Source organism: Colius striatus, chromosome 5, assembly GCF_028858725.1.
Source record: "Colius striatus isolate bColStr4 chromosome 5, bColStr4.1.hap1, whole genome shotgun sequence".
In the NCBI taxonomy this organism is placed as follows: Eukaryota; Metazoa; Chordata; class Aves; order Coliiformes; family Coliidae; genus Colius; species Colius striatus.
This window is the reverse complement of record NC_084763.1, coordinates 29,883,384-29,911,345: the sequence shown is the minus strand read 5'-3', so window position 1 is coordinate 29,911,345 and position 27,962 is coordinate 29,883,384. Positions and strand designations below refer to the sequence as shown.

Genomic DNA, 27,962 nt, shown 5'->3' with positions numbered 1-27,962 from the left:
GAAAAGTGAAGAAAAATGTAATGAAAGTGATACTAATTTGAGGTGGCTATGTAGTATCAGGTATTTAGTTGTAGAGTTTTTATTTTCAAATTCTGTGTACTTTTATAATTGAACTTGAACAGAGCATAGTATTTTTGAGGCGGAAAAGTATAGTTTTTTTTTTTTTTAGAGAAGGGCTGTCCAATGGAGGATGTTGAAATAAAAAGGTGCTGTACACGATAATGCTGTTGAGTGGTAGTGTTGTGAAATTTCTGCTTTTGGTCTTGAAAGCAATAGTGCAGGTGAAATATGATGATGGATAGAAAAGATGGAAGCAACCTTTGAGTGTACTGACCCCCTTTGTAGACGCTTCACTGCAGACATTTATTCTGGCCTCTATTTTTTGGACTCTTAACTGCATAAAACTTTTGGGAAGACCCTTGCTTTGAGGAAATATCTGTGTTCCACTCTTCAGACCTCCTTCCATTGCCTTGCTTGCAGGGGTGGGATGGGGAGAGGCTGTAGAGCTTTTGAGTTTTGCATAACTCACTGTTCATAAGCAGCCAGGTGGTCCTGACTAGGTGGTATCTACCTGACTGGACTTAGCACATCTCCAGAAACTGCTGTAACTTGTGACTGGGGCTGATTCAACTCCTCAAAGCAACCTGGGGTCTGAGATGTGCATCTAACCCTGTGTCTCCAGGGAATGCAGGTAAGGACTGCTCCTCTGGAGGTTTACCACCTCTTCTTCCTGGTCAGTCTCTGAGCAGTTCCTTGTGTGAATGTGAATATAGGCATGTTAGGTTGCCTCCTGCTCACCTGCCATGTGTGTGCCAGGTAGATCAGTCTGTTGAGTTGAGAGAGGGTGATTGTTTTGTTCCTAACGTGCACCATGTAGCACTGCAAATTCACAGCAGTTGCCATGGCTACTTTTCATTTGTAAGAATACCACCAGTAGCAAATTCAGGCTATGGGAGTTTACGTTCCTCTCTGTGAAGAAGGGTGGAGAAACTGTCACTCTGGGTGCTGAGCTTGTCAGGGATGTTATAATAGTGATAGTAAAGATTTTCTTGGATGTAGCTGTGGTGATTCTACCTCAGCTTAATCACCTGCTGATCTCCTTGAGATAGGTGCTGGTTGTATCTGGGAGTACTTCTGAGTTTACTGTTTTCTTCTGGGACAATTCACCTCTGACACATTTCCTGGTGTAGGTTGGTACCAAGTGATCTCTCTAGACTTGACTTCCATTGCCAATGCTGATATTGGACAGGTACCCTGCTGTGCTTCCATACACCAGCAGCACGGAGGCATTTGAGCCTGCATCTTGCACATGAGAGAACCAAGATGACCTTGAAGAATGCTTCCCTGAGCACCCTCCAACCTACTTGGCATAGTGGCTCAGCTGTCAGGCTATTATTAAGTATGTATTGGCTTCCTAGCCAGGTGAGGGAGTGGGAAAGTTTTGCAGCAAAACTTCTCTAAGACTTGAGAGCTTAGCCCTAGTATGGGGCTTTCCCCTCTCCTGTTGTCTTTATGTATGCTCTGGGCCTGGCAAGGTGATTAATTTTTGGGCAATTTCCTTCACATCTAAGTTCTGCGATAATGGAGAGCCCTTCATGAAAATGTGGCTGGCATAGCGATGCATCACTAAGCAATGTGAGACAGTTTTAGCCAGATGTAGCTGGAAGGTGTCAATCAACACTGTCAGCACATTGCCACTGGCACAGGGATGTGGCCACGGCACTGCAGGTAAAGGAGAAAGGTTCCTTGTCTGCATGTTTACCCTAGGATATTTGCTTTTAAAACTGGAGTGCTGTCTGTGAGAGATTATATTGTCCCCACCTCACCGTAGCAGTCGCTGCCAACCTCATTGAACAAGTATCTCCCATCTTTGGCCTGCTGTGGAGTGGGAAGACTAACTCCCACTTGTCTGGTTAGTTACTGATCCTGGTTCTTGTCTGATCCCTGCCTGTTACACAAATAACTGGCTTGAAGATCACTTACCAAAACTGTTTTTTTTTCTTTTTAAATGTGGAATTAAGTATTGCAAGCCAAGCAACTACAGGTGCACAGGAGAGAATGAGGACAGAGTTTTATCAGGAGAAAGGGAAACTATGAAGCTGTATAAGGCAATTTGCTCTTGTGACTGAAACAGGTGGATGTCTCCACCCTGCTCTCTGAGGGACCCGTTTCTGCCAACTAGAAAGTTTGCTATTCAAATATAGTCCTCTCTGGATTTCATACCTACCCTCTTGTGGACCTGTAAAAGGCCATTCTTTCACCATTTCACCATCTACAGAATCACCGGCTTGTTTAGTGTTGACATGCAAAGAATTTCTACTTTTCTCCAGATTCCCAGGAGCTTTTCCTGAACAGCAATCCCCAGACTATGGTTGTTGTCTGAGTTGGGATAGAAGGCTGAATTTAGGAACTGTGTGTTGAATGTAAACTGCTCTTCCCATTAAGGGTTTAAGCTGAGGCCATTGTATGGGTTTTATCATGAGTATCACGTATAAAACACACTGAGATGCCTCTCTTGTTTTTGTGTGTGTGCATATTGAACAAGAAGTAAGACAGAGCAAGTAATCAGACTGAACTAATAGTTACTTGATCAAGAGATGTGCTCAGATTTTGTTGCTATTGCTTTCTGCTCTGCAGCAACATGTATTGTGGCATGGCTGTCCAGAATAACACACTGTGGGAAGAAATTAACTTGTCTTTGCTGTGTGGAAATTGGGATATGATTTCTATTGTGTTTGAAGGAAGGGGAATGAAGTTGCTTGTGATTTAGCTATTTAGCTAAAAGGGCACTTGTGCCCTTTTGTTATGGCTTAATTGCAGCTGACATCAACACAGCTTGGTAAGAGTTATGGAAAGCTGGGGTTTTTATATCTGGAAATATTCAAAGCTATTTTATTAAAGCACGTCTTGCCAGCCAAACTCCATGTGATGAACATGGCTTTGTCTAGTTTTGCTCTTAAGTAGCTGAGACCTTGGAGTCAATGTAATTCATTGTGCTCTATGTAAATGAGACTGTACTAAATGTCTAACACATGTTATCCAAATAGATCTGAGATGAGGTGTCTGGGGAAAAATAATAGTATCTGACTGATAACAGCTACCCACCAGGGAAGTTTTATGGCCTTAATTTCTATAAAGATATGAGCACAGATGTATTATTATGCTACTAAAAAGCCAGAGGAAGGAATTCTTCCCTATGTCCTTTTTTGAGGGCACCCAGGTCTTTATCCTTTTTTGCAACAATCTGTCTTCTTGAGGGATTAAGTCAGTGTCAAAGAGGGGAGGCAGAACTATTAATTGCATGCAAATCAGTTGGGGTAAAATGCAATTAGAACAGATGTGGAAATTGGCAAATCTGAGGCACAGTTTCTTTATAACAATTTTTTTCCATACTTCGATTCATGTGCTCAGACCTCCTGAGCTGCCCACTTGGTAAAGCCTGTAATAGAAGGGAATTGATCAGCAATTTACGGTGAAGACATGGAAAAGTCCTTGAACATCTCATGTCAAGTTGCATATTTTTCACCTGCTAGTGCGCTTGTTTAAGGTTGTGTAGATCTAGCTATGCCGGGATTATTTTTTTAAAGTTACACGCTTTTATGCAGTTGATAAGAACTGCTATATAAAAAAGACTGTATAAAACAAAATTTCAGCTAGGGATACCTCAGAGCTGAAATATAGATTATTGACCTGGATTAATCACTCATTCACCTAAAATATGATGTCTCAAAAGGATAAGATTCATTTTTAGAAGAGATGTTTTGTAAGCAGTGTTCCTGTACAAAAGAACTTCATTCAGGCTTGTTCCTGTGTAACTCCATTCAAATCGGGTTTTGTGCAGTTAGTTTCTACTCAGATCTGGACCTGTGCTTCTCATTGTTACAGTTACCCTTTAGAAATCATCTAATGCAAAACTTAAAAAACCTTCACAAAAGCAACCATAATCCTCCCATTTAATTCGTAGAGAACTCTGAAATAAAATGTATATAAAGAAAGATCTCTTAGAATACACAAACATTAACTCATGCAGCTGAAGCAGTCAAACTTCAATGTCTCTCAGACCCTTCCCCTCCCTTTCCAGTATTCAAAAAGGTATTTCCTTTTTTTTTTTAACCTTGATGTGGAGGCTGAAGGTGGGATTTCCCACTGATAAAGTGAATTTGCTTGTGAAAAGACTCCTTTCCAAGCTCTTGGGATTCTGGCTTCCTCAAATTCAAATACCTTAAATACTGAACTCAACATCAAAATGTCATAAAAGACAGCTTGAATTCTATGTGATTAGAGCTCTAGATCTGATCTGAAGAGAAGTGTTCACAGGCTGTTCGTACCTTACCAAGGATTCCTCTGATAAAGGTGAATGCCATGGCATTTTTGCAGCCCATCTGCTACCTCCCATCATATGTATAGAACTGTGGAAAAACCCCCCCACAAACAAACAATCCCCCCCCAAATACCCCCCTCCCCCAAAAAACCCCAACCAGCTCACCCCCCCCAAACCCAAAACAACAAGAAAACAAAAACCCAAAACCTGAACAAACCTGGAGATGAGAGGATAGTTTAAAGTTGATCTCTGACTGAAGATGATAAATCTGATTTAACTAGAATGTGATTAACATCATGTTATGTTATGTAGAACAGATTAATCAAACAGGAGTGTCAGTTCTGACCTCCATTCCCAGTCTGATTCTTGGTAAAGCCTGAACAGGACATTAACATGGTATGTCTATCTCATTTTGTATGAAATGTCAGAATATAATGAAGAAATCTGTGAAGAATCTGTAGCACTCTAAACAAAAAGAAAAACCACAAACCCCAAACCCTTGGGAATGAAAATGCTTTCTGAAGAGTAGCTGCTCTGAACTCTGGAAGAGGGGTTGTTTTTTGCTGGTGTGGTGTCTGTGTGTTGTGTAAGGTGTTTTTAGGTTTTAAATATAATTGCAGCTGATATAGTGTGTCTAACCTGGGTTGTAGTATTTGAACTCTAGTTCAAATGGTGGACATCTAGTTCACCATACCTTTTCTCACACTTTCACAGCTAACACTGTCATCAGAAGAGTGGCTGCAGCTTGTTGTGTTACACCTAAGCTAGTCTGAAAATAGCAAACTAGCTTAAGAAATAGTGATGTGGAAACAAGCATCTTTAGCTTCCAGCAAGTCTTCATCTAGATTTCCACATGAAAGCTGCTGTAGTTGAACCACAGTTGGTGCTTGTTGGTGTGATTTCATGCTTGATTAACACTGATGGAAGTTAATACTCCTGGGTGCCAGAGGTCCAGTCTTCCATCAAGAAAACTTTGTCAGTGCTATCCTTTTCTTGAGCCCAGTAGTAGTGATTTTATAAATGACACACTTAAGAGTTGCACCAAAACAGCATGAGTTGGTCCTGTCTGGCAAAATACAACTGGAGATCCTTCTCTTTATTTTCATTTTCACAGTACTCGAATCTCTGCTAACATTTTGCACTGTGATATGCGATGTATAGACTCCTATTAACCAACAACAGAAAAATCTTTAATTTTTCCTTGTTAGGATGAAAGGATTTCAGTGGTAAAGATCAAGAAATTCAGTGGCAGTGTTTCTGTACCTCTCTGTTTTAATTATGATTCTTTTGATCAGTACTTAGTTTTGCGTTAAAACCTGACTAAATTGATTTTATGAAAAAAAACAGTAACTAAAATGTTATACTTAGAATACTCCTCTGAACTAAAAAGCTGGAAAATACTTAGACTGAATTCTTAACCCTGTGATCTTTAATATCTGCCAGTTGAAATAAGACCCAAGAGCAGATTTTGCAGTAAAATGAAATTGTTCAATCTAGTTTGTTGTAGAAGTAGCTATAAAGACCATGCCATTCTTCTCAAGTGAGATCATTTTGGCAGAAATAACTTCTACATTTCCCAACATGCATAAATATTTAAGCTTTTTATCATGAAATAGTAAACATGAGAGGAAAAAAGATACTATCTCAATGTTTTGTGTTTGTTTTTGTTGTTGTTTTTTTTTTCTTTCCATAAATAAGAAGTGAAAAAAGTGTAAGTAATTCAAGGAATTCTATTAAAACAATTACAACTTTATCTTAATGCCTGGTAAGTATCTTCTATATTCTTACGTATCATATGTAGGAGTAAGAACTGTAAGATGAGGAGATTTCATTCTACTTTGTAGGAAACATTCATGATCAAGGACTGATTGCTGGATCTGGGAGTCTTTAGAGATGATGTATATTGTTTTAGGCTGTAACTTCCTTCCCTTAAACTTCCTTATACATTAGTTGGATGATAATAACTGTTTCATGTGGCTGGGAATAAGTGTCCAGGAGCTGAAGGGGGCTTCAGTTTCCCTTGTCCTTCCCTCTCCAACAGTCCAAGAGAGGAATACGCTTCTGGCTAATCTTGACCTGAAAATTAGGAAATTAATTTTTTCAGGTATGGCTCCATTATTTTATCCAATAACTGAAAATTATGATTGTCTGATTAATACTTACAGTATTAACCTGTTCTCCTTGTTCCTGTGGAGCTTGCATTTATTATTTACTTATTTTTCTGAATGAGAAGACAGCTTCACTTAGATCTGTTAGAAAATGGTGTTTACTAGAAAACCTCTCATCTAAGAAATAGATACCTGTTAGTACCTATGGTGGTTTAATGCTTTCTGAGTGCCAGATTTCCACCAAGACATTCTATCACTCCCCCTCCTAAATTAGACAGAGGAGAGAGAAATCTAATGAGATGTTTGTGAGTCGAGACAAGGACAGAGAGATTGCTCAGCAATTAGTGTCACGGGCAAAACAGACTCAACTTGGGGAGAAAAGGTTTGATTTTTTTAAAGGAACAATCAAAATAGAGCAGGGAAATGAGGAAATAAAAACCTAATCTTAAAACACCTCCCCCTCACCCATCCCTCTTCCCAGGACTCTTCCTCTTTCACCACTCAGGCACAGGGGAATGGGGGATTACAGTCAGTTCATCACAGATGGACTTTGCCTCTGCTTCTTCTCAGAGGGAGGCCTCCTTGCACTTCCCAGTGCTACGGTTTGGGGGTCTCTCCCATAGGAGAGAGTCTTCCATGAACTTCTCCAGCACGGGTCCTTCCCATGGGCTAGAGTTTGTTATGAACTGCTCCGGCTTCCCATGGGGGCAGCTCTTCACACCCTACCCCAACATGGGTCACTCACTGGGAAAACAGTCCTTCGGGTACTGACTGCTCCAGCCTGAATCCCTCACAGGATCACAAGTCCTGACAGCAAACCTGCTCTGGTGTGGGCTCCTCTGTTCTCACAGACTCTCAGGTCCTGTCAGGAACTTGCTCCAGGGTGAGCTTCCCACAGAGTCACAGCCTCCTTCAGGCATCCACCCGCTCTGGCGTGGGGTCCTCAGTGGGCTGCAAGTGGATCTCTGCTCTCCCATGGTCCTCCATGGTTGCAGGGGAAGGGCCTGCCTCACCACGGTTTTCATTACAGTTCACAGGGGAATCTCTTCCAGTGCCTCCTCCCCCTCCTTCTCCACTGACCTTGGTGCCTGAGGAGATGTTGTTCCCACATTCTCACTTCCTTCTGCTGCTGTTGTCGTTTAGCATCTGCTTGTAACTTCTTCCCCTTCTCAAATATGTTAATCACAGGTGTGATCTTAGTCACTGCCTTGTTAAGTGATGGATCCATCTTAGAGCTGACTGACATTGGCCCTACCAGCTACAAAGGAAGCTTCCATCAGCTCTTTATTTAAAGAAGCCACCTCTGTAACCCCTTGCTACCAAAACCTGGTCCAGACAAAACCATTACAGTGGCTCTGGTTATCTTTCAGTTAGTGTGTGCGTTGCTAACTTGGTATGTCAAATACAAGAACCTCAAAGTTCTCTAAATAAAGTATCTACAACTTAATTTCTATTTGTGGGAAACTTGAATAGGTAAAAAAGAAGTAAATGTGCTCTTGAGACTACCTTCTGTGGTAGATGCTTTGGGAATTGACGTGGAGGAGTTTTAGACCCTGTGATAGCCTGGATGGGAGCCTGGTCCTTGCTGGCTCAGCTCAGAATGGTGTGCATGGGGTATCTGGTAGCAGTCAGGCAGGTTGTGGAGTTCGTTATCATCTGGTTTACAATTTTGGATTTGAGTGCTTCTTTTCCACCTAAATTGTGTATTTGGTTTAGCCCAGTAGCTTTAAACGCCTTTTTTGAAGTATTTTTTCAGATTAAGGCAAAAAGGTATGTATTTAGCTTAATTTAAACAAATACAAATTTGGTATGCTACTAGTCATCCTCAAATTTTTCAGTTTCAAATTCAGACTAGTATTTAAAAAATATTTATCTTTATTCCATTAATATGGACCCTTCTAAACCACCAAAATTCTAGTTTTGCTAGTTCCATTGATTAATACAAGTAGAATTTCACTTTGCCTGAATTTCCCCTAGAAATGCTTCACTTCCACAGATAGACTAATTTAAAAAACTCTCCAAGATAAGATCTGCTTTTTTTCTTTTTTTTAAAAAAGTATTCTTCCTATATTGAAATTGTTTTATGCCTCAGGTACTTCCATACTGCTGTTCCATACTACAGCCAGCTGGAGGGAAATCAGATACAGTTTAAAATCCCTTCAGGAATTATCACATCAGTGACAAGAATAAGTAGTGGCAGTTTTTGTGAAATGAAATCTAGAAAGATGCTTTCTAGATAAACCCGATGAACACTTAAAACCCAAACATTTGACCTTATAAATCCTCTACTTTTACAATATATTTTTCTATTAGCACTCCTTAAGCTTTCAAGGATCTGTATACTGAGTAATATCTATTTAATTAAGAAAACCTCAGTTTTTCTTTTCCAGTCTCCTCATCTGGCATGTCATATGTCTGGTTCTCAAGTCTCACACTGTTAAGATGTTGAAGAAAGCAATAACCAATCTCTAGTGGTGCAAGAACTATTAAGCCCTATCTTCTAAACTTTAAATAATGCAGACTTTTTTTTCCTCCTCATTACAAGGAGGAAGAACCAAGGGTTGTGTTATAAGTACTTCAGATGGAATTGTTTTAGACTGCTCAAGGACAGATCTCTCCTGATATGATCAGTGCTCAGAAATTTGTTTGTGATACTTTCAGGATCAACAATAGCTCTATTTTGCTGGAACAGGATGGAGCTATTTTAATGAAACTGGGAGTAAACTGTAGTGGTGTTGTACCCAGGGACTACATGTTGTGCCTCAGAAATACTCTCAGCCTCTACCAGTGCTAGAGGAAAAAATTCCCAGTGTCATCTCATTGGAAAACATTGAAATTGACTAATTCTTGTCCCCTTCTAGAAGATCAGAATTCATTTTGGAGTGAAAGTCTGGCTAGCATTTTATTGCCATGGGAGCTCCATGGAAGCACTGTTGTAACTAAGGTTACTTCAAAAAGAACAAAGAAAAGCTAGTTGTCCTTAAAATATTTTACCCATGTTGCACAGGTATAAAAATGTCAACTCAAAGATTTTAACAGAAATATGACAGTTTTGTTCTGAAAAATAGATCCTCCAAGACACTTCTATTTTGTAAGATCATCTGAAAGTTCTTTTGAAAGACTTTTGTTAGAAAGCTGAAAAAAAAAATGGAATTTGTTGCAAACTAGGAGCATTCTCAGCCAGGCCTAAGTCATTAATAAAAGATACATGGCAATAGAAACATATATCCTCAGTGTAGGCTGCAATTTCATATAACTGCCTAAATGACAAAAATAGTTTGATCAAGTTTATGGTTGTCATGGTTTTGCAAGGAGTCGCTTTTGCTTGGTAACAGGAGGAGGGGGCTGTAGTGCAGGCCCAGTAAAAAGTTCTTGGACTTTCTCCTGTCTCTGAGGTTTGGACCCACCTCTGGCCCAGCTGGGCCAATCTGGTGCCTCTTCCATCACTACTTAAGGACAGGAATTTGAAAAGTGTGGAGGGAGATGGAAGGGAAGGGCAAGATTGAGGTGACCACACATACCCCACAGTCAGGAAAAGACAGAAGGAGCGATACCAGACCAGAGATATCCTTGTAGCCCGTGATGAGAAGCAGAGTCTCTGTGACAGAGGAGATGAGAGTTGGAGACTCCGGGTCAGAGCGGTAGAGTAGTTTAGACCCCAACCCAGAGAAGACAAACTAGGCTTTCAGCAGCCCATTGGAGCAGCCTGTGCAGGGCTGCCCAGTGTGTGGGAGACCCCAAGCTGGAGAAAGGAAGGACTGGCAAGGAACACTTCTCTTCAGGAGTGAGATAAGCAAGAAAGAGATGTCAGGACAGGATTGACTACACCTCTCATTCCCTGCCTCCAGCACTGCTTATGTGGGGAGGAGGTAATGACATTGGGCTCAGGGGTCTGAGCCCAGGAAGATAGAAGGGGTGGGGGAAAGGTGATCTTGAAGAGCTGGTTGCACTTCTGTCTTTCACTCTACTCTGTATTATTTTCCATTGGATATTTCTGTTTGTTATGTTTCAGTTTGAGGCAAATTAAATTTAAGGTTCATTTTTTTCCCCAAACTGAGTAGCCTGGTCTGTTTTGTCTTGGACTATATGTGGCAAACACATTCTTCCTGTTCTTTGAGAGTTCCGAAGTCTGTGGTACTTTAGTTATCATCTTTTGTCCCTGGATGTGCCTAAACCATGACACAGATCGACCACAGACTATCAGTTTCCTAATCCTGAAATGTGTTTATCTATTAGTTGTGCCAATGCAATTAGTAGTGGATCATTAAACATCACCTTATGTGTGTATATTTTGGTGTCACAGGTGATTTTGCCAGAGGGTCGAGGGGGAAAATGCTTTGGTTACAGAGTGGGGAGGAGTGGAGGGGGAAGCTCTGTGCTTTAGCTGGACTATTGAGTCTGATGTTGCATGTAAAACTGCTGCTGTAGACCAGCAAAATTTGAATCTCAGCCATGGTAAATCATGTGGCTAAGCCAAGAATGGTAGTGCCATGTAGACTTGGGTTGTTCAGGGTTCAGTTCATTGATTCCTCTCTTGTTTGACTTTTGTTGGCTGTTTATTTCCTATAGAAAGGATGCATGCTGGGATTATATGGGTGACTAGTACCTCTGTTCTAAGTAATTTACTGCTTCATAGCACAAATTTAAGAAGAAAAGAGGTCATCTGCTATTGTGTCTTCTAGCCTTCCCCACTGCACTCAAACTGCTCCTCAGTTTTATGCCTCCTAGACAATCTGGACATTAAGGATGTTTATTTCAAAAGGCTTTTCAGGTGCAAGAGAATGATTTTGAATAAATGTGACTCTCACAGTGAAGGGTGCCTTGTTTTGCTCTATTTGAAAGCAAGCAAAATAATGATGTTTTGACAAATGTTTCTCTTGGCTATGGAAATGAGGAGATGGGAAAAATACTTGGCTGGTCTAGGTAACACCTGCATTATAGCTGCTGACATATACATGGATCTCGCACACACTCATATATCAGAGTGGCACTAGAAATGCTGAAGCATAACTAATTTTAACTGAAGGAGGTAGCCTTATTTCCAGTGTAATTTCTACTCTAGCAGATTTTCCCACCTGTCATGCAAACAGGACACCATACAAAAAACTTTTGTTAGATGAGCATTGGTATGTCTCTAAATTTTAGAAGAGTATCTACTGGAAATGTCTTGTAAGTGAGAAACTATTTAATTTTTGCTGAGGTGACTATGTTGCAGGTGTATGTACTAGCGCTGCTCACAGAGTATGCATAAGCAAAACTACTGTGCTTCTTACTAAGAGAGTGGGGGGATGATATGGACATTAAGCCAGTTTAGCTGTTACTAAAAGGTTGCCCTTATTTCTTCCCTTTCCTCTGTTCCCTGCTACCAGCCTCAAGGACTTGTTTTCTTGCTATGCTTTGCCCTTGCTCCGGGGCTCACCCCCCATGACTTTTGTCACTGGACTAGTGAGTTAAATCAGCTTGTTTTATGGCTAGGTGTATTTCTCCCAGCGCAGGCACAAAGGGAGAGAATGGGAAAATGTATCTGGAAGAGAGGGGAAGGGGATGTGGAGAGAGGACATCTGTTTTTCTTCAGTCTTGAAATGTTAGACTTGTTCAGTTCACTTTTGTGTAACTTGCATCTGATGCTCTAGGACAAAAATAACTGACCTATGCTTAGTTTCAGATTTAGGCAGAGAAAATGAGGAGATCATAAAAAGATGACCTATTATGTCTTGCTTCTCGTGGCTTTTTTTTTTCTGCCTATAATTCAACCCCTGTTTTATAAACAGCATCTGGTTGTTGCAGAAAACATTAGTAAATATATTTTATATAAATTGAACTTATTCCATGAGTAATCATAGTGATCAGATCAGTTCTCAGTAGAATTTGTTATTAATAAAGCATTGTCAATAAAACTAGTTGTGAAAATTCTGTTCAAGAGACCTCAGTGTGCAAGTATTTGCACAAACTTATACATACACAAGTGCTTAGACTAAAAATGTTCAAGTCACGTTTCTGAAAGCTTTTTTAACTTGAAAGTATTGCTATTGGGAAATAGAACAAAACTATTTCTCACTTGTGATTATTCAGTGGATAATATTAAAAAAAATTAATGATTAATATTTAGTGAATAATCTACTAGCTGAAACACGTTTCTCATTATGAAAAGACTGGCTAAAGTAAAGAGACACAAGCAGAGGAAGGCTTGTAAACAAGTCAGAGGTCTAATATATCGACATTGCTTCAAGCATTTGAAAGGAGCTAAGCCAGTTTATATCAACTGAATACCATCTTAGCAATAGCTGTTGTAGTGTGGGTTTTTTTTTTTTTTTTTCCCCCTACAGCTGGATTCAGGTCACAGGAGCTCTGTTCCTGCATCAAGTTGAGTGTTTTGAACTTTCATTGACATCAGGAGTGATTTAAAGTGTCTGTAGACACTTGGTAGGATAAAGTCCCTGATTCCTATAGTGGTCTTCTTGGAGGTGATAGTATGTTTTCATCCTATATTTGCCCAGGCTCAAATTAGTAACTACAATATGAGTGGGAGGGAAGAAAAAAACGGAAGGAGAGAATAGGGAAAAAAAAAAGTAGTTATTAGATGTATTTTAAGCCACAAAAAAAAGCTTTTCTAAAAGTGACCAGAATATACATAAAACTATGTATATTCACTACTGAGGCACTGAGTATATGCTAAAAATGTACATCTTTTCTTTGCAAGAAAAAGTACTATAACATTACTTTGAAAATTCCCGAGTATCTAAAAAATATTTTCTTTCTTTCTGTCTTTATGAAGAGGCTTTTAACAGAAGGAAAAAATGTAATCATACCCCAGAGTGAGATTCCAAAGGTAGCTCACTGCAAATCTGCCTGAATGCTAGTGCTGGCAGGGGGGAAAAGAGGATAAGCAAAGGTATGAACAAGAGAGCAAAGGTGGGACCACTGGTTTTGGCATCAAGCCACAAAACCCCAAAACCCACTCATATACAATAGTTATGAAATTGAAGATAAGGTTTTAGGATAGTGTTGATAAGACATAACCACAGGCTACTGCTGGAAGACAGTCTTGATTCAACTCCTTCACCTCTTTGAGCACTAGCACTTTGATGACCACACTCTGAACCTGTTCTGGCATCTCACTCACAAAAACATTTAACATCTATAAGAAAATGAATGGTCTTTTGCTTTGATTTCCTTAAATAATGTGTTTTGAGTGCAGGACATAATAGGTAATACAAACACATAGCGTGGGACATATGAACTACTTAGGAATAGTAGAGAACTATGAGAGATTTAGCTGTAGAGCAAAATGCAGACAACGGGGGCTAACTGTGGATTTCAGTCAAAGCTAGAAATTGAATTTGAATGTTCCACGTGCTGTTAATGAACAGAGATAACTATTAGCTAATTTGAAGAATGAGTTGGTATGCATGTGAGTGACAACTAAGAGGAAAAAAATACTGGTTTTAGCTGTGCTATATTTTTGACAGATTTAATTTCTGTTACATAAAATGTCATAGTTAAGGGGTTATGGTGTTTTATTATTCATATCCCTTCTTGATGGATAGCCTCTTTTTATGAACTTGCATTTATGCATGCGACATGTCCGGGGCTTGGAAGATGCTCCCACACATTATATCAGTATACACTCTAGTCTGAGGTTGACTTCTCCTCCTCTACTCTGCCTTGGTGAGGCCTCATCTGGAGTCCTGTGTCCAGTTCTGGGCTCCTCAGCTCAAAAGGGACAGAGAACTTCTGGAGAGAGTCCAGCACAGGGCCACCAAGATGATCAGGGAACTGGAACATCTTTCTTATGAAAAAAGACTGTGGGAACTGGGGCTGTTTAGTCTAGAAAAGAGGAGACTTAGGGGAGATCTTATTAACATTTACAAATATCTAAATGATGAGTGTCAGGAGGTTGAGGCATCTCTTTTTTCTATAGTAGCTAGCAACAGGACAAGGCGTAATGGGATGAAGCTGGAAAACAAAGTTTCACTTAAATATAAGAAAAAACTATTTCACTGTTCAGGTGACGGAGCCCTGACACAGGCTGCACAGAGGGGTTGTGGAGTCTCCTTCCTTGGAGGTCTTCAAAACTCACCTGGACATGTTCCTATGCGACTTGATCTTGGTGGACCTGCTTCTGCAGGGGGGTTGGACTAGATGATCTCTAAAGGTCCCTTCCAACCCCTGCCATTCTATGATTCTATGATTTATATTTCTAAGAGTTTTGTAGCTATCCCTTTAACTACCATAGGTAAAATGGAAAAGCTGTTGGATTTAAGGATCAAATTATGTAGCTCATAGTGGATCTGAACAATTTGTCTTTTTAATTACTACTAAACAGGAAAACATTACAGAGTTCCTCATGTTAGTGTTGGGCTAGAATTCTTTTGTGTAGACTTCTTACTTTGTCTTGTTTTGTACAGCAGAGATTCTTGCTGAACATTCGATCTTCAGCATGTAATGTAAGGTTTTCTCTTCAGAGACTATTAACACCTTTTTCACTCTGTCTGAATTAACTGTACAAGCAGATGGACAATTTTCTCTGGTTTAATTGTTTTTAATTTAGCCTAAGTTTGGTTGCTGGCCAAGTACTCATCACCTGTGGATCAGAATTGGCAACCCTTTTGTTTCTTAGCCAGATATTTTGTTCACAGGATTATTTCCTTTGCAAAGGCCACCCTAAAGTACTGCTGAAAAGCAAATAAAACACACTACAGGATTTCAAATAACAAAGAACTGCTGAACATGTAATTTCTCTTGTTTTGGTTCTTTTACGATCATTATTCAGTGCTTTTATTGGCAAAGATGCCAAAGACTAGGACAGAAACAATTAGCTGGAAATCATCTTTCTTTTTTTTTTCTTTCTTTCCCGTTCCTTGCACGCAGGACGTTCGGTACAGTACATCCTGTTCTCTTAGAGTTATACAACAATATTACTGGTGAAATGGTTCTGCTATAGTCCTGGTGTCGAGGTTTATTAAACCCCTCCTTTCAGTAGCTTGTGCATTTACTCTTACCGACAAAGGGACACTCTTTGAAAGGGTATACTTTGCTACAGTTCCTCTGCTAATGGGATTAATGAGTTAAATCATCTGAGAAAGAAGCAAGGTACTTTCAGTACCCTGTGCCCTGAATCCCTCTCTTACAGAAGCACCAGTACATAGTGTCTGTCATAAAAATCCTTTGTAACTTAAAAAGCTTCTCTGATTTGACAATCTTTTCTCCATTTATCCTGCAAGATGGAACTAGCCACAATGGAAGAAGCAGCCTAAAATGGGTCAGTTATTTACAATGCATTCAGCTTTCTTTTGTGTCTGAAAATATTTCTATTTAGTTTTTGTATGATTACAGTAAAAGAAAGAGGAAGTTGCCAGGGGAAAGGACCCAGGGTTTAGGGTAACTGCTTTTAGCAATATAAAAAAAGTACTGAAGCAGGACTAGCAGATATTTAAATCTTGCTGGAACAAACCCAGTTATAAAATACATTTCTAAATTATTTAATACTCTACTCTTTCCCCAGATTCCTGTTTTCACACTTCCTTGTTGACATAAGGATATAACTGGGGTCAGTAACAATTTGGGAAAGAAAGCAGAACAAATTTCCTGATCAGCATGTGATAGTACATCTGTTGTTTCAGTTTAAGCCAGCATCTGAAGCTACTGCATTTGTAGGGATTTGGCCAGATTCTTCTCAAACTGGCATCAGTTTTAAGCTTGTGCAACTACTCTGTAAATCAAAGTAACTCTAGTCAGCTCTGTAAGAAAAGAAAAGGGACTGTTTTTATGAGGTCAGCCTTTTTATATGGTGCTTGTAGAGTCTTGGCTATTCAGCTTAGTCTCGTAGTTGCACCTTATCTGTTCCAATTAGTCTAATTATATTTCTGTGGTGTCCTAGTTTACTTGAATGCTGGATGTAGAAGAGAGGATGCTATCACTTGTGATCTGTATCTTAAGACAGCCATTACAGTCTATTATATTTTGAAAGTTGTCTTTATGGGTTTCAAGCAAAACTTTAATGTAAGGAGATCTGAATGCAAGTGATTCAAAGTTGTAGATAAAATATTCTTGTGCAGTAAGAGAAGTGCTTTAATAAATGGCCTAATTGTGATTCTAATTAAAACAAGTAGTTGGGGTATCAAACTCACAAGTCTGCTAACTGCCTAATTGCCTGTGATCCAGGATATCTGTTCTGAGTAGGACTGCATGTATTTGGGGAGATGAGGGGGATAGGAGATGGGAGAGGGTGATGGGGAGGGAAGCAGTGTTGAGTTGTATATTGAGTATCTTTTCAGGAGCTGGGATTCTAATGAAAAAGTGCAGCTGAAAGTCTCAATATTTGACATTCACATTTATCTTTATTCAGTTTCACTTTTTTAGATATTTATTTTCATGTAGACATGAACATTAAGACCACTCACAGTAAAATTATGTTTAATTTAAATTGTGGTTTTTGACAGTTTCAATGATTAAATAATACTTTGAATGCTGTATTAATAAAATGAATTGTTCTCTGTCCATTTAAAGTCTTTTTTTTCCTTGCCTTTCAACTTTCCATCTGGATTACACTGTTAATTCCAAACAGTATCTGAAAAGATTATACAGGTCAAAATGAAAAGGGGTCCCAAGGATGTCCTGATCTTAAAAATATGTCTTTATGACTTTAGTCTTGCTCAAGGTGAGAGCTGAGTTTCTGTGTTGGTAACCTGTAAGCAGAATGTAGATGTGTGCAGAAAAGGTTTTAATGACATGACAGAGCAGCTATATATTTTGGGATCACAAAGGGAGTAGCCTGGATCATCTCCTGAAACAGATCAGCATCAGTGTGATAACTGTGGGCTTTTTCACTAAATGATCTATAGATCTAGATTCCACAAAGATCCAGCTCAAACTCTTTTGAAGTAAGTAGAAGTCTTGTCAGTGGCAAAGGCCTATTTCTCAGCCTCATAATTCAGCTTGTGGCAGGAGATGACAATAGAGCAGAGAGACAGTGAGAGAAGGGAGAGAATCCACCTGTATGGCTACAGCCGAATCATCCTGAAAGCAAATGCTTCAGCCCTGTTTCCAGGGAAACCTCCATGGACGTTGCAGAGATGATGACAGTGCTAGGTCTAGCAAAGGAAAATAAAAGTTTAACCTTAAAAAATAATTAAAAAAAAAAAAAAAAAATCAGATTTTGTGTTCTCCTTAACTCTTCCCTCAGGCAATGCTAACATTGTTGGGTATTTCAGCAGTCTGAGACCATACCTTGCTTTTTACAGTCTGACCTCTCTTGTGTAGTTGAAGAGCTAATCTTATGTTTCAGGTCCATGATGTCTGTAGATCTGGGAGCAGATAACAAATGTGTTCATCTCTATGACTCTTGACACTGCATTTACTCCTCTTTAGAGTCAACTCTTTCATTTTATAATAGATTGTGTAATAATGCTGAGATATTAAAAAAGTTTAGCAACATTCATGACTGTTTCCTTTCGAGATCTGTAATTCACTCTTGTTCATCTCCGGACTGGTTGAGTCCTTGTTGCTTCACAGCTTTTGTAAACTTTAGTTTGGGATGAAAACCTATTTACACAATTCTTCAGTGGTCACGGCAAGTCATCCATGTGGTAGGAAGATCAGGTTTATAATGGAATGATGATGAGTGAGTCTTGCTGAAATATATATCACTATTCTGATAATCATGTTCTTAATAAATAAATAGAATGAATGAAGAACAGTTAAATGTTTAGCTTGGTGTATGAAAATTTAGTTTCAAGGAGGAAGGCATTTCAAAATAATTGAAGGTTGAGTTCAATTTAAAAACAGTGTAAGCATGCAAAATTTGGCTAAAAATTCTTAGAAATGTTTGTTATTTGTGTTATTACCATTTTTAGTCTGATTCAGAGAAAATATTGGAAACAAAAAAATATATTCTTGGAAATATTTTGGTCTTTCAAAAAGTTTTATAGGAATGATAAATATTTTGTCTTGCTTAAAACAATCTTCTGTTTCTCAGATTGCTTTCCTGAGAAACTAGACTGGAAATTAAAGTTTCTGTTCTTCAGAAAATGTCATATTTAGTCCAAATCAGAACAGTATTCTGAAATCTTAGATTGAGAATGAATCTTCAAACAAATACTAATTTAGAATAATTGAAAACTCCCACTTTTTTGAAAAGGTAGAAGGTTTTTATATTTACCATGTTCATATATAAAACCCAATTTTAAAATAGTTAGGTGGTGTACACAGAAGTTACTGTAAAAATTAATTGCCAACAATACCCAGTATAGTTACTTACATTCATACTTTACAGTGAACAAACTTTAAGATCTTGTCTTGAATGCTTGTTCAAAGGTAGAACTTACAGCTCAGAGAAATGTGAGGTGCTGTTTCTATTATCAATATCATGAGTTGGAAATAAAAACTATAAAATACCAGAATAAAACACAGTGGAAAGAAAGGTTCTTAGGCCATCTCTGCTTAGTAAATGTAGACAGTGTTCATCTGTATTTGGAAATTTTTGGAAAATGTGCATTTTTAACAGAATAAAAAATAGTTTCTGACACTATCAATTGCTTAAAATCCTTAGGAAACTTAGGAAAACTTATAAAATATTATGGTGTAAAATTATCCAGAGAATATCCAGGAACTACTCCCTGGATACCCAGAGTAATCCAAAGTTTTTCTCTGAGAAACGTAATGCTGTGTTTGGATGTAAGTGAAACAATCAGGTTTTAATTGTGACCTTTTCCTACTTCATGATACTCAACTGTGTTGATTTTTTTTTTTTTTCCCTTCTTTTTTTGGGAGGAGGAGAGGGTAGTGGGGGCTGGTGATTTGTATTTGTTTGGTGTGTGGCTTCTGTTTTTGTGTTTTTTTGTTGTTGTTGTTGTTTTTTTTTCCCTGTGGAATTTTCTACTCTTTTTAACAAAGGCAGCAAAAGATTACCTGACTAGCTAATGCAAAGTAAGCCTGGAGGAGAGAAAACTGGGAAGAGGCAGGAGGAACTGTACCTTTTGGTGGTGGTGAGCTGTTAGATCACAAGGTCTGATGCCAGAGTTCTACATTTGAGTTTCTTTTATATTGGGGTCCATTTAGAGCAGCAAAAACATTGGTGCATGCCATGCAGGACCATCAAGACCCTGCTTCTGAATATAGGCTGTTGCATGGTGATCTGTGGTCTGGTGCTAGTAAAATTAAATTCTCTCTATAGTTGCTACAGTCACACTTGGGACTGTAATGAAGACACAACCTTTGTTTGGTGGTATCCAAAAACTTCTTAGGCCCTGATGTGTAGCTCCTGTGTGGAGTAAGAGATAGAGAGGTTAATAACAAAACTGGAATTTGATTGGAGGGTTTTGATAATGTTAGAAACTTTGAGATGTATGTTAAGCAAGGTATCTTTAGAACACAGTGTGATAGATTAACAGTATTAGTGATCTGGCAACATATTCCAGTCTATATCCTTTAATAATTGGAAAAGCAAGGAGAATGCCTGCATCCTGAAAACTACTTTCAGGGACCTTTGTTTAAGGGAAAAAAATAACTCAACAAACAAACCAAAATGAAATATTTGCATTTATATATTTTTATTTCAGAGTATGCAAATAACATCATGTTGATACCAATGGGGATGTTTTGCTTCTTTATAATTTTAAATGCCATACTTTCAATATTTGATGATTAATGGGACTGTTATATTTTTCTTCTGAATTTTCCCATATATCACAATGTCTTCCTTGATAAACCAATCATAACTCTAACAGACTTATTTTTATTAATACCTTAACAAATACTCTGTGGCGGTTTAGCCCGATGTCCACCAAGTCAAAAAATCACTCCCCCTCCTAAACTGGACAGGAGAGAGAGAGAAATACAACAAACCACTTGTGAGTTGAGATAAGGACAGAGTGTCATGGGCAAAACAGACTCAATTTGGGGAGAAAAAGATTTGATTTATTAAAGGAACAATAAGAGCAGGGAGATGAGTTTGGCAACTATGCAACTTCTTCTCAAATACCTTATTCACAGAGGTGTTACCTCCATCACTAATTGACCAGGTCTGGGTCAGGTGCAGGGTCTGGTTTACAACTGACTGGCCCCAACCCTACAAGCTACAGGGGAAGCTTCTGGCAACTCTTTGTTTAAAAAAGCCACCCCTGTAGCCCCTCAGCTACCAAAAAACCTGGCCCAGACAAAACCACTAAATACCCTTACAGAAAAAACCTGCTGCTCAGCTGCTCTCCAAAGAACCAGTGTTAGGTGTAAAGTTTACTCTTGGCCCAGACTGGATTCTTTTCCCTGCCTTCATTTTACCACCAAGGTCATATCCAAGCACCTTAGCTAAACCTTGACAAAAACAGTGTGGAAACAAACAAACAAAATTACCATTTTTAATTACTCATTTTTTGTGAAGTATTTTGGGGTGTTTAATTTAGAATAAATTTAGAATAAAAGCCAAGCTTACAAACTTATCTATTGATAGGAGGATGTTAAATACATTTAATTCTGTTCTGCTTTCTGTTAGTCAAATAACTAGAAGGAGATCTCAAAGGAATATTGTATATTACCGTTTGGATATGTAAGCAAATGTTTGTCTTGCTATCTGTAGCTTAGATGAAATAATTGAAGTTTTGCATTGAAAATTGGCCACAAATCTCACAGGAATTGACAACTCATTGTAGTTTCTGATATTCTGTGATGACAGGAATATGAAAATAAAAGGCTTATACAAAAATGTATGTCTTCTAAAAAAATTTGTTTAGTTCTGCAAATTATTCTTGGTTTTGAACCTGCAAAATTTTGCCTATTGTAGTCCTGCCAAACACGACCATTTGTGGATGTGTTGTCACGTTGATTTTAATAGGTAGACTTCCCAGTAAAAGTCTTATACATTACAAGAAAGCTGGTAACGTCTTTTTTTCTGCTGTGGGGTATGTCATGTACACTGTATTGGGTTTTGCAAACAAAGGAGAATTTCATTCAGCAGAGCCATTTATAAGTTAAATAAAATTTATATTGTAACATTAGCATCTCTTTTTCTTGCATAGTAATCAACATATTATTATTTTGAAATATCTGTGACATCGGTAAGGTTAGGTTTTTTTTGTGGATATGTATCAGGAATTTTATTTGAATAATTACAGAATTTTTATTTACTTAAATCTGAAAGTGATAAACATAAAACAGCAATGTAAGAAATTATTTGAGACTTATTTTTCTAAGGCCACAGTTTATGTCTGAGACACACATCTGATGTTCTTTCAGAAATACCAGTATCCTTCAGATTCAATTTCTGTCAAGATCTCCAGACACATTAGAAGGCTTCCAAATGCTACTTTGTTTACTCTCACTACAGCAAGATGCCATGCATTGGTGAATTGGGCCTGCCTTCCGTATATGCCTTAGTGCTCATGAAATTGTGTGTATTTAACAGTTTTTCTTACCTGTGCCCACATACAATACCAAGACACCATTCAGCAGCAATAATCTAGGGAACCATTGTACTGCTGCAGTAATTTATAAAGGTCACGACCTGGTGCTATCTGTCCACAGAAGAAGTAATTACCACACAAATTGGAACAGATTGAGTGAACTGAACTTTAGATGGCAGCTTAATTTAGGTAAGCATTAGTCATCAAACTAATTAAGTATAATTGCCTTTTTTTTTTCTGCTTTGTGGCTAGAACACTATGGGCATTATTCCTGTCTTAACCTTTAAGGATTCTCTACTCTTCATAGAAACATGAAAATTATTTAAAAAAAGAATTCTTTATCACACTGCTAATGAAGGACAGATACAAATATAATTGGATGCCTTTCTCAGTTGAAAATGATGGTGATTATGGAAAAATGTAGTGAAAAAATCATGACAGCTCCTTTCATACATCTTAAAGCTCTTCTTAACTTGATGGTTACTTAGTGAGGCTACTTGACCTTATGAAAATAGTCAGGTAGTTAATTTACCAGCACTGTCTCAACTGCAGGACATGGAGCTATTACTGTCAATGCTGCTTGAAACAGTCCAGCTTCAGTTGGAGTATGGTGTCTGGGGCAAAATGTCTCCATCTGCATAGACAGTTACTATGTATATCTTTAAAAGCACCTTTGAATTGCTTCAGCAACTGATGGCAATTCTGTGCTTGATCTGTGTTGTGATTACTTCTAACCAGTCTTGAAGTCTCAAGCCTAAAAACTAGATTTTTTAGGATTAAGAGTTTAGTTGGATGATGTGAAGCAACTTCTAAACAGAAGTGCTAGTCCCAAGGTCTGCATCCCACAATTGTTTTTTACACTAGAGACTGGGAGGCAAGACATGCATCATATAATGCAGGGCCCTGGTTTCGGTTGTTTGCACAGATGTTCACATTGACAGCAAGTTATGTGATTAAACATACAGGATTTCTTAAAGGATTTTTAAAGGAAGAATTCTTAAGAACAGTATTCCTGTTAAAATGTAGAGAAAACGCTAGAGCACAATGAGTTTTCTACAATTATGTTACATAATTAAACAATGGCTTTGTGCCAAGTTAAAAACATGTTCAGTGAAGCAAAAGGAAGGTTAGACACTGATTTCGTTACAGAGTTTTCCCCAAGAAGGTAGTGTAGCAGTTACAAACCTTTCCTCATATCTTGCTTGTCTTTGTATAGATCTTAGTACATGCGGAGTGTTTTATATTAGATGTGTGGAATGACTGGTAATTCTTTAGTTTATTATATATGAGAATGCAGAACTTGAACATATGCAACAGGGAAGTTAATATTGTTAGGTCTTGTAGGCTTTTTTTTTTTTCCTTTTTTGTTGTCACTTTATTCCTCCACCAAATTTCTAGTGTCTATGATACTGAATATTGAATACAATTTGTCTAGTAGTTTGATGATCAAGATCCTTAAAACTGGAAGTGTATGTTTCCTCCATGTATTTGACCTAACAAAAAAAAAAAATGACCATTCATTTAAGCTGGCATTTGCACTGTATAGGTAGTGAAGAGATGATGCTCCTACTCTTTTCTGATATAAAGCAGTATATTTTAAATGATATATGCACTATTTAATAGCTTTGACTATAGTCTTAATTAACTATCAATTAAAGCTTAGTTTTGAAGTGCTTTGCCACACCATACATTGAGTATATATATGGGCTCCTGGATCTGTACTATTTCTTGAAGGTCTCTGGTGTGGCATGATGGATTTTTTTGTCTCCACTTCTCATCAAGTGCAGACACTGATCCAAGCTTGCTATGAGTCTAGAATATGAGATGTATTCCTATGCTAGCAACAGGTTTATTCTGGTTGCATGCTTTCTAATTCAAGAGTAGCTGAACTTTTTCAGAGTAGATGTTGAGATGATTATGACACTGTCTCCCATAACATCTTCATCAGAAAGCTCAGGTAGTGTAGGTTGGATGAGTAGATGGTAAGGTGGATCAAGAACTGGCTGAAAAACAGAAACCAGAGGGTGGTGATCAAGGGAACAGAATTGAGTTGGAGGTCTGTGGCCAGTGGAATTCCAGAGAGATTGGTTCTGGGGCCAGTCTTGTTCAACATCTTCATCAACGACCAGAATGAGGGGACAGAGTGTACCCTCAGCAAATTGGCTGATGAGATCAAACTGGGAGGGCTGGCTGATTCACCAGATCCAGTGAGATCTCAACCGACTTGAGAGTTTGGCAGATTGGGAACCTCATGAGGTTCAACAAGGACAAGTGCAGAGTCCTGCATCTGGGAAGGAACCACCTCATGCACCAGTACAGGCTGGAGATTGAACTGCTGAAGAGCAGCTCTGCAGAGAGACCTGGGAGTGCTGGTTGATAATAAACTAACCATAAGCCAGCAATGTGCCCTCGTGGTCAAGAAGGCCAATGGCATCCTGGGATGCATCAAGAAGAGTGTGGCCAGCAGGTCAAGGGAAGTTCTGTTCCCCTTCTACTCTGCCCTGGTGAGGCCTCATCTGGAGTCCTGTGTCCAGTTCTGGGCTCCTCCACTCAAGAGGGACAGAGAACTTCTGGAGAGAGTCCAGTGCAGGGCCACCAAGATGATCAGGGAACTGGAACATCTTCCTTATGAGGAAAGGCTGCAGGAACTGGGGCTGTTTAGTCCAGAGAAGACTGAGGGGGGAATCTCATTAATATTTACAAATATCTAAATGATGGGTGTCAGGATGTTGGGACATCTCTTTTTTCTATTGTAGGTAACAACAGGACAAGAGGTATTGGAAAGAAGCTGGAACACAAACAGTTCCATTTGAACATAAGAAAAAAAACTCTTTTACTGTGAGGATGAGGAAGCCCTGGCGCAGGCTGCCCAGAGAGGGTGTGGAGTCTCCTTCCTTGGATGTCAAAACTCCCCTGGACATAATCCTGTGTGACCTGATCTAGGTGGACCTGCTTCTGCAGGGGGGTTGGAGTAGATGATCTCTAAAGGTCCCTTCCAACCCCTACCATTCTGTCATTCTGTGATTCTGAGTATCTGAAAGAGTTTTCTAAAACATGGCCTCTTTCAGTTGAAAAGGGTAACTTCTCCTTTCCCTGTAGATATGGATATGGCTGTGGATGTATGGAGGAGTCATTTCAATTCAGAAGTTTCAAAATAACTACAAGCTGTCAGGATGTTAAGTGTGTGTGTGTTTGTGTTTTTCTCACAAGTTTCTTCTATGCGTTGCACTGCAGATAGCACGTTGGTACAGAATGGAACTGAAAGCTTCTCATTAAATATTTTATTTTAAGACAGTTTTGTTGTACTGACTTGGAATGAGCTGATAAAACATGTATTAGAAATTACAGCTTTTTAAATGGCTTGGAATAGGAGTTCAGATACACTAAACAGAAAAGGTTCAGTTCTTTGACAGATTTGCATGGTTCCTGTTGCTAATGAGATCTGCATATTCTGAAGTTCACTGATACATTTAGAGCCTCGGAGTTTTTCTTTGGCTAAGCCCTTTGTAGCAGCAGAAACTAAATAAATATCAATACAGCAGGGAAAGTTGTCAAAAATGCTGTTAAATAGGGTATTGATTCCTAACAGTTTTGAGATATATCAAAATGACTATAGGAAACTTTGTTTCCTTGTCCATGGTCATCTTTATGTAAACCTTGTTTAGGAGAAAATATTCTGTCTTTTTATTCCCTTGATTTGCATTGGTTCATCAAAGTATCTTCTATCCTAGCCTTTATTAGCACCCATGCTGTGAAAGTGATTACTGTAGGTGAGGAGATTAAAATCTTGCTTGTTATGTTTCAAGTGCATGTTGAGAATTACATCTTGCACTTCAGAAACCTTTTTAATTAAAACCTCTGAAAACTGTATTTACTCTTTAAATTCAACGCTTAACAGCCGTAGTGAGAAGCAGGCCCCTTCACAGAACAGCTGAACTACCTGGGGGAGGACAGAGCTCTGAAAACATTATATATATACCTGAGGAAGGCAAGTGCTAATTTTCTACCAATGGAGCTTTGTAAATCAGTGCAGTACACTTAGCTACAATAGTGTTAATGGCCTCAATGTGACTAAGACCCCTGTACTGCTGTGGCCATAATCAAAGAAGGAGTGTGACTTCCAGTCTCCTTGTTATGGCACATTCAGTGGGGAAGACGTTCAGTTTAGGTATATAATGTGTTGTTGATCAGCTCCCATATCAAGATGATTAGTTCCTGAAAAGCTACCAGCACATGAGTGATACCACCTACGCCCTTTACATGAATAGATAAAATAGTTGTCATCTGCAGTGAACTGAGGGAAATTTTCTCTCTGTTCTAAACTGAGAGAAATTGTATTAGTACAGAAGAAAATGTTTAGAAATTCTGTATGCTTGTATCAAGGCTGCATAGTAACTTTTAACTGGTGCTGTATTTACATCCTTACTATAGAGAAGTCCTGAAACACATTTAAAAGAAAGCCGTAATCTCCCTGTGCTACTTCAGCATTGCCTGATTGTAGGAAAGGAGGTGGTGTGACAGAGTGCTAGAGCACTAATGCCAAGGAGGGGAAGGCAAGTAACTGTAGCGAAAGCAGTATCACATACCCAGCACTCCTCTAACTCCTTGTTCTGTGTTGTGCAAAGACTTTTAGGGGCATAATAATGTGATTCCCCGTGTTTCAGTAAATGGTGCCCTTTATGAACTGTTTTTTCATTGTATTGTGCAGAAACGTGTCTGTTGGCTCTTTGTGTAAATGGCATGAGCCAAATAACCTGAGAGGTAAATCAGTTCCAATGTGGAATATGTTGGATTGTTGTTTGGTAGCTTTAGGATAGCAAGGAAACTATGTGTAAAATTGGAGTGGAAACAGCTGGTGCTGAGGGAATTCTTCGTTGTTGACCAACGTGTATTGCATCTGTCATATTATTTTTAGATTCTAAAGTATAGAAAGATGTGATGTGTTTCTAGCTACTCTAGTGTTTTATTAATAGTAAACCAAAGAACTTGGTGGCATTTGAGTGTATTAACACACAAATCCATTTACAAAAATGAATTTAAACTCTTTTCTTGCTTTAGTGCTCTATGCTTTGCTGTCTTCATAATCCATATCAAATTCCCTTATAAATCTGGAGTAGGTGTCAATTCTTACATTTTTGGGGAGAGAGAAACAGATTTCTGTTTGCTTCCTTAAAATTTAACTAACAAATAAGTACAAATAGAACAGTTCTCTGAAATATCATCTGACCTCATACAAGGAAAGGAATTTTTCCTTACGTAAAATGTACACCATCAGAATTGGCTGTCAGTGGCAGAAGTGAAGCTATGATGTATCTCTTCTATATGATGTTTAGAGCAGCTTCTTTTGACAGTTACTTCCTCACAGCCGTAGAGCTTCATACACTTACTAGCACATCATTAAAAATCTATTACTTTTACTCATCTGTCATCATAGAAATCAATGGCTAAACTTTGCTGATTCTGTATTTACCATGAAAAAGATGATCATGTAATGACACGACAACCCACAGTGTATTTGTGAAACATGTTAATTCCAAAGCAGATTGCTGGAGCAAAACTTACTAGAAATGAAGCTGGTAGAGTGTACAGTCTAAATTTTGAAATATTATTTTCAAATATCAGAACTGCATATTGGAAATTCTTTTTTTATTTGTTTCAATAAAGTATTTATGCTTGGTACTCTCATTTAAATCAAAGATATTCTAAGTACTGGTTGTGGTCTATGATTTGTTGGGATTAAGATTCTTCTGAGTATAGCATTTAAAAAATGTTTGGGATGTTATTCTATAAATTTCTTTTGTTTCATAGAAGAATAATCTTTATGGAAATTACTGGCTTTATCATAACTTATTTCACCTTCTGACCACTGAAATTGTTTGCTGCGCTAAATCTGCCTGATATGAAGGCAAAATAAGAGACAACTGAAATGTACAAGTTTATATATGTATATAAAATACTAAATATGTAAGAAGAGTAAGTGGAATAATACAGTAGAAATACAGTTTAATATATGTAAATATTTAAAGATATACTATAAGTATTGTATATATAAATATATATTAACATATAATACAGTTTTGCAATTGTCAAAAATGTATAGAAATGGACTTTGTATGGCAGGCAATGCAAAGAATACAA

The 27,962-nt window shown here is 38.3% G+C and overlaps 1 long non-coding RNA gene across 1 annotated transcript in view; it reads left to right on the top strand.

Annotated features, from left to right (window-relative positions):
- The first annotated feature begins 6,321 nt into the window (after nt 1–6,321).
- Nucleotides 6,322–27,962, top strand: part of LOC133625551 (uncharacterized) — a 107,519-nt gene continuing 85,878 nt past the window's right edge. Inside the window, exon 1 of the long non-coding RNA XR_009818826.1 lies at nt 6,322–6,425. This is a non-coding gene — a long non-coding RNA (uncharacterized LOC133625551). The remainder of the gene's footprint in view (nt 6,426–27,962) is intronic.